The following is a 10,230-nucleotide window of genomic DNA, read 5'->3' on the forward strand; positions in this document are numbered from 1 at the left end:
CGCCGCCGAGAAGACCCTGCCGTTCGCACCGCCGAAGCGGAGGATGACTGTCAAGAACTGTTAGTGGAGTCTTTGTTAAAGGAATACGTGTGAAAAAAAAAATTCTGTGATAGCGCATACATGTGTTGCTCGATTTCTTTGCCTCAATCTATCGAAAAGGTGAAACAGCTTATTTGCTGCGCTCAAATTTCGCATTAGGAAGTAACGTAATCGTCGGTAATTTTTTTTTTGACGTGGCTGTCATGTGAGTTCGGGCGGCTCTATACGAAAACCGTCTCGGTACATGGCCTGCTGACTGCACTCCTCACTGCCCCGGCGGAACACAACACTAGCTGTAATAATACAGACAGATTGAGACTGAGCAGACGGAACCTTTAGTGATATTGATCATCAACTAGTTTTGTTTCTTTTTTTCCTAGCGTCTACTTCGTTTTTCAGCACTCTCCAAGGTACCGGCCCGCTAAACAAGGCATTTAGGCTTGAAATGATAAATATAGCTTTGTGGCTCTGAACAGATAGACAAATAAAAGAAAAAGAAGGGAAAGAAATTGCTACTTACCTCAGTAACTATCTAGCGCCGTCTGCTGACGCCTGAAGAGCGTTCAGCAGCGGGGGAGGGTTGGGGGTAAGAGAATAGGGGGAGAGGTTAGTATAGAGTAAAAAAAAAGCTATTTTACAACAGAGCAACTAAGTAAAAGAAAGACAGTTCCTTTGTGCAGTGACTTCCTCGAGAAAGTTTGTCACCGGCACTGTTAGGTCCCGTGGAACAGCCGGGTGGCGAGGCCCGACTGCTAGAGGAAGTCAGAGTGTGTTTGTTAGCTACCCGGGAACACGTGCACGTGCATATAAATTAGAGCTGTTTGCACCGCTGACACCTGTTTTGTTTCGACTGTAATATAGTATGGTTATCGCGCATGTGCCGCGGGACCTGATGCCTGTTTTCCTGCGTTCACATGCCCCCAGAAAGCCTCTTTCCATTACTTCTTTGCTAACATTACGCAGAGCCCTTTTGCGCGCCCTGAAGTGCGCCAAAAAGGATGCTCTTTATATGCATGCGCGATGGAAAGGCTTTGCGTATTGCCAACTGAAACATTATGAGCCCCTGTGAACAAAAGTCGCCTGTGAACAAAAGTTAGCAGTCAGGAAATTTCTGGAATGTTACTTTATCTGCAATTCTCATAGGCACAATAGCATAAACTGCAGGCTAGCTGTCATTCACCTATGAGGTACCGTGCACGGCACTCTTTCTCTCTCATTTTCTTTTCTCCCATCAGCCACAATTGAGTGAGCTCTCGTTAGAAGACATTGATGGCGTGGTTGCAGACACGTGTGCTTGAACGAATGTGGGGGAGGTGCGACGACTAGACTGGTCCAAACACTCAAATCTGGAGAAAAAGTCCACTTGCATTTTGCCCGCTTTGTAATGTTTAGTGGCCCCACTTACGACAGATGTTAGAACTGTGAAACAGCTTGATATTTTTTGCACAGATGGCGCTACCAGCAAAAAGTGCCTGTGAGATTAATTATTTATTGGAAGTCTTTTGTTTCAAGACCTGCCCAGTAAAACTAGTGGGTGCTTGTAATTACAAGGCATTGTACAAGTATACTAATGTGCAGCACTCTTTGCGTTTCCTTGGGCAGATGTACATGAAAAAGAATGTCAGTTTGAACGGACCTGGCAAGCAGAAAAGTGAGCTAAATTCCCTGCTCCCTTGTAGATTCTTTAATGAAAATAAGACAATTTTCTCTTCATAGATTCGCCGAGAAGGGCTTGCTGCTTGATTATTAAAAATGACAGATTTTTAGCTTGAATATATCGCACATCCTTCGGTCATCCGTGACCAAGGATAACCACAAATTGCCAATTTCAAGTAATAATAACTCATGAACTGTTCATCAGAGTAGAAAACAACTTCACATAAATAATGAGTGCACTGTAGCCTAAGAAACCGCTAAATATTGTTGTCCTGCGTTGAAAGAGAAAAAAAAGATATAATAATTCACGAATTTTTTACTTTTTTGCCTATTTTTATTAGTGCCTATATAAATTTCTTTACGTGCAATATCTCTTCATAGAAACCTTGCATAGCATTTAATTTAAAGGCGCGGCAAATTTCATTGTTTTGTTGAACAGTTTTGCCGGAAACGCAGAACACGGGAGGCTAGCAGAGCAAAAAGGCCTTTTTTTTGCTTCCGCTGTTTTCATTGCCGTCAGATAACGCTTCAAGCTAGGTGAGTATGCTCGGTGTCATTGGAAAGCACGAACAGTAAGCTTCCTAATGCAATGTAATTCATATCCATACAATGAGCGCAGGAAGTACAATGTGTGCGGAAAGAAGGACTAAAATTTGGAGCGGGTGCCACCGGAGTGGGACCGCCACCTTAAAGGGACACTAAAGGAACATACTAAGTCAACGTAAAGTGATAGATTAGTGCTCGAGAATCTCTAAGGCGTCAATATGATCGCGAACAGAGCCTTAATAACCGAGAAATTGAGGTAACTGCAGGACAGGATTAGATAGTCCCCCGGGACATTCAAGCATTGTCCGATGACGAAAGCACCTCCTCATTAAATTCTGTCACTAGTACTCAACTACTAGTTGCAGAAAAAAAAATACTTGGATTGTATTATAAGAGGAAATAAAATACTGCTCTATTTGATTGTCTAAAAAAAGAATTCATTGAAATTCCCCTTACAACGAAGCGGGTGCTCGAAAGGTCTCGTTTTCGCTCGACTCTGCGCAGCCCACGCTTTCGCGTTTCAGTAGTTTCGTTATCGCATACCGCTGCGCTTGCTTAACTACAAGTAGCAGAGAATACAACTTCCATGTGATATCGCGGGATGCCCGAACGGTCTACGCCACTTGAAAAAAAAAGAAAAAACAGCTGGAGTGGCGAATCCACCGCTCTGTCTCGGTTCTGTACCGCCGTCTGTCGAGCGCTGTTTTACTTAAAAGCACTTCTGTTGGCTAGCTGTTGGGCTAGTTGGACTCACCGACAGCACCAAAGGGGGGTGATCGTGAGCCCGTGTCGTTTTTGTGTTCTCTTCCGCTGCCCCCGTCTTTATTTGCAGTCAATATGATATCTTAACCGCGGACAATATCCGATTGGAACCATGTTATGACATCTTAATAGTTTGCAATATTTGTCTCCTTATTTTTATGTATATTTCTTTTCATTGTGTTCTGTATCTTTTGAGTTTTAAGAATATATGCCTGTCCTGCTTGGACCCTGAAAAGGGTCTGCAGTATGTACTAAATAAAAATAAATAAAAAATAAAATAAATAAATAAATATGCAACGACCCACACCCTCGGTCGGGTGGCGGGAAATTTGAATTCCGAAGAAGGTATTCGGACCCTTCAGTTGCAATTCTCTCGTAAACTAAGTTTGTTGTTGGCACGAAACAAGCATTGCGAGATTTCTGGAATGGTATTTGAACAGTCTACGCCGGCTTAGTATCTGCCTTTAATGTCCCTTTTACATGGTGTGCGAAAATTCCACTGCAGTTGTCTAAGTATGCGTAAGCATGCCTCCAAATTTTATTTATCCCATCCTGATGATTAAATTTGCCCACCCACTGATTTAATTAGGCCCGTCCCCAAATTTGATTTGGCACGTGTCCAAATTTCAAGTTGGCGCATCCCCGAATTTAAGTTGGCCGAACCCTATATTTAGGCTGACCCACCCCCAGATTTCAACTTGGTTCACCCCGAGAGTTAAGTTGACCAGCCCCCAAAATTAAGTTGGGCCACCCCCAAATTTAAGTAGCTCACCTTCAAATTTCAAGTTGGCCCACCCCCAAATTTAAGGCGGCCCATCCCCAAATTTATGTTGACAAACCCTCAGTTTGATTTGGCCAGTATTCAAATTTCAAGTTGGCCCAAACCCAAATTTCAGTTGGCCCGCCCCAACTACAATGTTTCCCATGCATATCCCTATGGGTATAGTCTCTGATGAAATTTAGTTTTTGCATTTAAAGGGACACTAAAGTGAAAAATGATTTCTTCTGCATCAGTAAATTACCGTTCTACAACACCAAAAACACCACTCTTACAACGATGAGACGTTTGGTAAGCCAGAAAAGGCTGAATAACGAAATACGGGTGGCGATGCCTACTTAAGGTCCCGCACCCGGGGGCTGTGACGTATTGGATTTTGATGGCATCTTCTAGGGCTTACTAATTATATATAGCGGTGTAGATTGACTAAAGTGTGTTCTAAAGGAACCAAATATTAAACATGGCAAGTTTCGGGAACCTTTATTAAGCCAACGCGGCCCAAATGCGAAAACACACTTTGGAACCCTGACGTCATGCTGACGTACCGGCGCTGGGGTTTCGGCGCGAAATTCAAATACTGATACTTGGACCTTCATTTTCTCATCTAATAATAAAAAAAAAAATTTTTGAAATGACTGCCTGCAGGGTTCTCAAACGATGATTCATTAGTTTAAACCGATTTATTGTTTCCCTTTAGTGTCCCTTTAACTTGTTCCTTATCACTTACAAAGCCACAAATAATCTACATTTACGCTATTATAGTGATTATATGTCTTAACTTCACAAATTACGCATGTTTTTGCAGATACAATGCATTACCTTTTTCGCACTAAGCACTAACACCGGGGCCGCAGGGATCACCATCGCCGAGATTTCACTCTGAACGACGATCTTGTGCTGGAATGTATTTCTCTGCGGCTGAAAGCACGCTCCCGCAGGGTGCGCCGAGTCATTGCGCCTGACGCATGTATGGAACCACGTGTCACTGACGTCACGCTGGTTCTACTTAAACAGCTGTGGAAATAAAGACGGGGCTCTTTCCCCTTGCTGGCGTTTTGGAATGCAGTCGTCTCCTCTCTTTCGTCGATCACGCACTGATAGCGGCGGCGCAGATACGACAGATCTCTCCCGTGCACACGGTACGAACCGGCTCTGCACACGCACGCAGCGTCTTCGGATCACATCGAAGCACCTCACGCTACTTCGCTTTGTAGCAGGCGACGGTTCCGTTTCCGCATGATTGACATGTGCGTGACGCTATCATAATATGCGTGCACGCCCCGGGGAAATGGCGTCACCCAGGCGGCTACCTATCGCCGCTCGCAAAGCGAATTCTTCGAAATACGAACCGTTACAGAATACGGCTTCTGTGTATGCTGGTTCACCCAATAAAGGGTTAGGTTACGTCACTAGCAGTTGTGCCACTGTCTGGTTCTTGCCCGTCACTACAACGTGACAGTATGAAAGTGATACGTAGAGAGGAGTGTTAAGTTTGTATGTAGGAAAATGAAAGCATTGATTAGGTAACAAATAATTGTGGGAGAAATTGCAATAAAAGCGGTGAACTCGAGCGTTCGTAGTGCAAACGTGAGGTGAGAGGCGTTCGACTAAAGAAACAGAAATAATGCCAAGAGAAAACGAAATGCCTGAGAGGTGGTGAAGGATTAAATTGCGCGATGTTGAATGCATGGATAGGCGTTAAGGAATTTATAAATGCACACGTAGGCATTTTTACCCATTTGTGTAGCATAGCTCAGGTTTAGGAACAGCAACGCTTCGAAGAAACATGATTTGTGTGTGCGTCCGTTTCCTTAGACGCTCACGCACATCTTGATTCGTCTAAGCGCTGCTCTTCCCGTGTGCGACGGCAAAACGCGGGTTTTTCAAATCAGTAATACGGTACGTCCACTCGGCGCATTAAAGGGGCGATTCCAGAGCTGGAGGCTTTGAGACTAGAGGCCGACTTCAGAGCTGCAGGGCATTGTACACTCCCTAGAAAAAAACATCGAAATTTCTGCAAGTCTGTTAGGAATATGTATAGGTTGTACGGTTCCTTCTATGAGTGGGATATATATTCCTACCTGACCCATAGAACTATTTGCCAGACTGGTAGGCAGCAGATACATCTCACTGTGCTGCCTGCAAGACCAAATAGGATGATTTATTTATTTATTTTTATTTAATCATACTGCAGGCCAATTCTTTCGCCCTAGCAGGAGGGGCAATTTCAGAATGACAAACGATAAATAACAGCAATAAACTCGAAAAAAGCAAAATGGGCAAAGTAACAACTTTAACACAATGTAGAAGCAATTTTAAACAAAACAAAAAGAACCAAAAGCAGGCGGAACAGAACTAAACCAGCAGAAAATACGTACATTTATACAATTGCAAGTATCTATAGCTCACAAAAGAAACGCTCCAGTTCTGGCGAAAAGTCTTCGGCCTTGATAACACTTGTCGGCAACTCATTCCACTCTTTCACTGTTCTAGGGGAAAAGCTGAATTTGTAGAAATTTGTTTTCGCAAAAATAGGCCTCAGTGAATGTCCCGCTGTGTCCCTTGTTTTCCTAGTAGCAGCAGGTTGAGCACAACTTGGTTCAGATAGGGCAAGATTTTCCGACCTAAAATTGTAAAGTAACAAAAGTCCGTTTATTTTTCTACGTATCTCCAACATTGTAGTCTCATTACCTTTCATCAGAGACGATGGTGAATCCGTCCTTCTATATTTTCCGAATATAAACGGTACAGCCTTTCTTTGAACACCCTCAAGTTTTATTATATGTTCCTTAACATATGGGTCCGACAGCGCAGACGCGTACCCTAACTTCGACCTAACACATGCGTTATAAGCTAGAAGCCGAACACTTACAGGAGCATTTCTATGTTTCCTCTTAAGGAAACATTGCTTTTGAAAAGCTCACGCACCGGTATCTGAAATGTGCACACCCCATGAAATATTACTGGTAAGAGTTACCCTAGGTACTTATATTTATCAACTTCCTTTTTAGTGCTGCCGTTCATGTGGTGTGTGAAGGTACTCGGACATTTTTTCCTTGCTACACGTAGAAGAACAGTTCGTTTTCTATTCAGTTCCGTGCCCCAGTTCTCGCACCATTCGTGAATTGCCAGAACAGTTGCTTGTAAAGAGGCGTGGTCATCTGTATTCGACATTGTTTTAAAGACCAGACAATCATCAGCAAATAATCTGATTGAGACATCCTTTGGTATTACCTCCGTTAAATCGTTTATAAAGATTAAAACAACAATGGCCCTAACAGACTCCCCTGTGGAACCCCCGAGGTCACCGAGAGCACACTGGAAGAAAAATTCTGCACTTGTACAAAGTGTTGTCTATGATTAAGGTACGCGGAAATCCACCTAACAAAACAGAGTGCAAGTCAAATGCTCTCCAACCTATATAATAATTTAACATGCGGTACCTTGTCAAATGCCTTGCAAAAGTCCAAAAACAATACATATACTTGGCCAGTCATGTCAAGAACACTAAACAAATTATGCAATGTCGATGCCAGCTCTGTAACAGTAGACATACCTTTTCTAAACCCGTGCTGATAAACCGATAAAATTTTATGTTCGGAGAGGAAGCCTCGTATGCGCTTAGTAATCACATGCTATAACATCTCACACGTCTTTTAAACCCAGATAGAGATCATAATAAATCATACAGAAATCTAATTGGGGCACTGATAAAAGCATGTTAGAAATAGCACACACACCGGTGCCCACAAGCCCGAAGAGATGTTTTTAAAATGAAATGAATATACAACCCCGAACACACTGCCGGCCTCGTGAACAGATTAACAAACCCAGTTGGGATATTAGAGTATCAAATGAAAATGAACTGTATAAACTGTGCAATTATCAAAACTTTTTACAGCATGTATGCTGATACATTATCTTAAACATGTTTCAACATAAATTAAAGCGCACGTTTTCAAAGCACAGCAGTGCTACTTAGTCTCTGCAACTACACTGGGGACGTTGCATGAGAAAAGTATCAGTCCATTTTTGTAGTAGGTCTGCTCCAGTTCTTTCAGTGCAAAATTGCATTTACAAATTTTGCGAGACGGATGTGCAACACCGATAAAATATATATATCACCAATAGATATATACATATCTAAAATAGGATTACTGTTGCAATAAAGTTTATTTAGAAAGGCAAAACAAAGCACTTTCAAGACTGTTCATACTAACTGCAGCTCTAACATGTCAGGCTAAGTTTGTTAATGCCATAAATTAGGCATTACCAACGTTATTTCATTAAAACTTCCTTTTGGGCTAGTTGGTGCATACTTGATTTGAAAATAATAACAGCGCTAACACATGCATCCACAAAAGAAGAAGGACGAGACAAAAGCGACATGACTGCCAACATGACTAGGGTTTATATTACACTCCATTATCTAAACAATAAGCAAGCAACTTGAGCCACATTTAAACAAACACATAAGAGGAAAAACGCGGACTGAAGTACCAACATCACCATGCCCATTTGTGCTCACAGATTCTGCATAGAACGCCATGTCTAATTGGCACATTTTTTATTATATTCCAACTTCATATGAAGCTATTTTCTCCAGACTATGCGCTTTTGAATTCGTCCCAAAAGTGTTGTAATATGCGACAAAACACAAGTGAGCTTGTGCAAGAAGAACGAACTGGCATGGCACACTGACAGGAAGCAAGGAAACAAGACAAGCATCACTATTGGTACAAGATCTACAGCAACACATCAAAACATGACAATGCAGCAATATTATTTAAGCAATAGTCAGTACAGATCTGAGAACATATTCAAGTAAGAACACGGATTTGCCATTTTTAAAACCACATATCCATGAACAAAAACAGCCAAACATCAAGCGCACATATTGCAAAATCAGAAGCCACAATTCTTCAGTGGGTGCTAGTTCAACCACCGCACGTCGAAATGTGTAAGAGCAGTTTAACCTGTGTAGCCTTCAGCACGCGACAGCAAAGAACGCGATCAGCAACAGGCGTCATATATAGTGTTTGGAGTCTTTGATTCAAACCGTAATAGACTGTTAAAACAAAATTTTAGAGTTTGCTCGTTTCATTCAGAAAAAAGACAGTGTCTTGGTCATGCCACCACAGTTAACGGATAAACTTGCACCAGCTACATTGAGTCAAAAGAGAAAACACCAAAGTGAGAAAGACAGATGCATGGTGTTAAAGTGATGCTGTTGTATGATGTAGCACAATTACTTACTTAAGGCATCATTCAGCTGCTTTACATGCCTCTGCATACAGACTGAGAAGCTTTAGCTCTTCACCATATGCTAGTGAAGCGCTTTATGTTCACTGTGATCACCCACTCAAGGCAGTCGGTTAAGTAGGGTCCTTCGCTACATGTAAGAACACCGATCCGAAACCATACATAAGTATTGTAAAATATTGTGGTGTTTTGGCTACCGCAACTGTTCATCAGAAGCTGCATCACTACTGCCAGAATGTAGGTCATGCGATTCCCCAAGCACTTGCTCAACAAGTGTACAATAATGAAGAGTGGCAAATTGGGCTATCTGCTTCATTAGGAAAACAAGAAGCTATCGCAAGAAAAAAAATACGCTCTCGAATTTTGATGGCTCTGGCTTGTTTATTATTTTCAAACATCAAAAAGCTGATTCTTACAGAACGGCGTAAAGCGTGGTGCACTGTTACCAGCTGCTGTTCTTTAAAGTTATACCTGTTATTACCAGACATTCATGTACCATGGCAGAAGACATACTGTTCATTATTACCATGTCTTGAGCACTGGAATTAGCCTGTTGCATAAAAGTTTGGTATTGTCGATACAAAAATATTGTGGTCTATTTCCATAAGCACACAAAGGCGCATAACTTCCCTGCATGTCACATAAACTAGTGGTTCCTCTCTTCTGACGCAGACTGAAAGGTGCTTTGCATGGATAATTTCAACAGGAAATAGTGTCTGGCATTGCAGAATTATACAAGAATTCACTCCAGCAAGAATTCTACAAATGAGAAAGAACGCACATGGGAAGCTGACAAATGCACTGTTGTTAGTCTTTGTAGCCCGAGTGTACTGGAGAGAGTGGAATGTTCGTTGGTTGATGACCATTCGGTAATATTCACTGACACTTGTTGAGTCAGAGCCACGGTTGTGGACTACAGCCTGTTTTTCACTTTCATACAAGTTCAGGCACAGCTTTCCAGTGCCTAACAAAACTGCCTGCTGACCAGTTCTCCTCTCCTGTGCATCAAAACATCTTACTGCTTCTGGTGAATGATTTCAACTAGCTTTAGCTGCCTGTAACTTTCGAGCAAGTACATAACGTTCCAGTATTTGTAAAAGAACACCATTAGCTCCGCTGACCAGTTTCACAAGAAGTCCATTTCCGCCTTCAAATACGAATGAAGACTGCGACTGAAGAGGTCCTAG

The sequence above is a fragment of the Dermacentor albipictus genome, chromosome 3 (genome assembly GCF_038994185.2).
Source record: "Dermacentor albipictus isolate Rhodes 1998 colony chromosome 3, USDA_Dalb.pri_finalv2, whole genome shotgun sequence".
Classification (NCBI taxonomy): Eukaryota; Metazoa; Arthropoda; class Arachnida; order Ixodida; family Ixodidae; genus Dermacentor; species Dermacentor albipictus.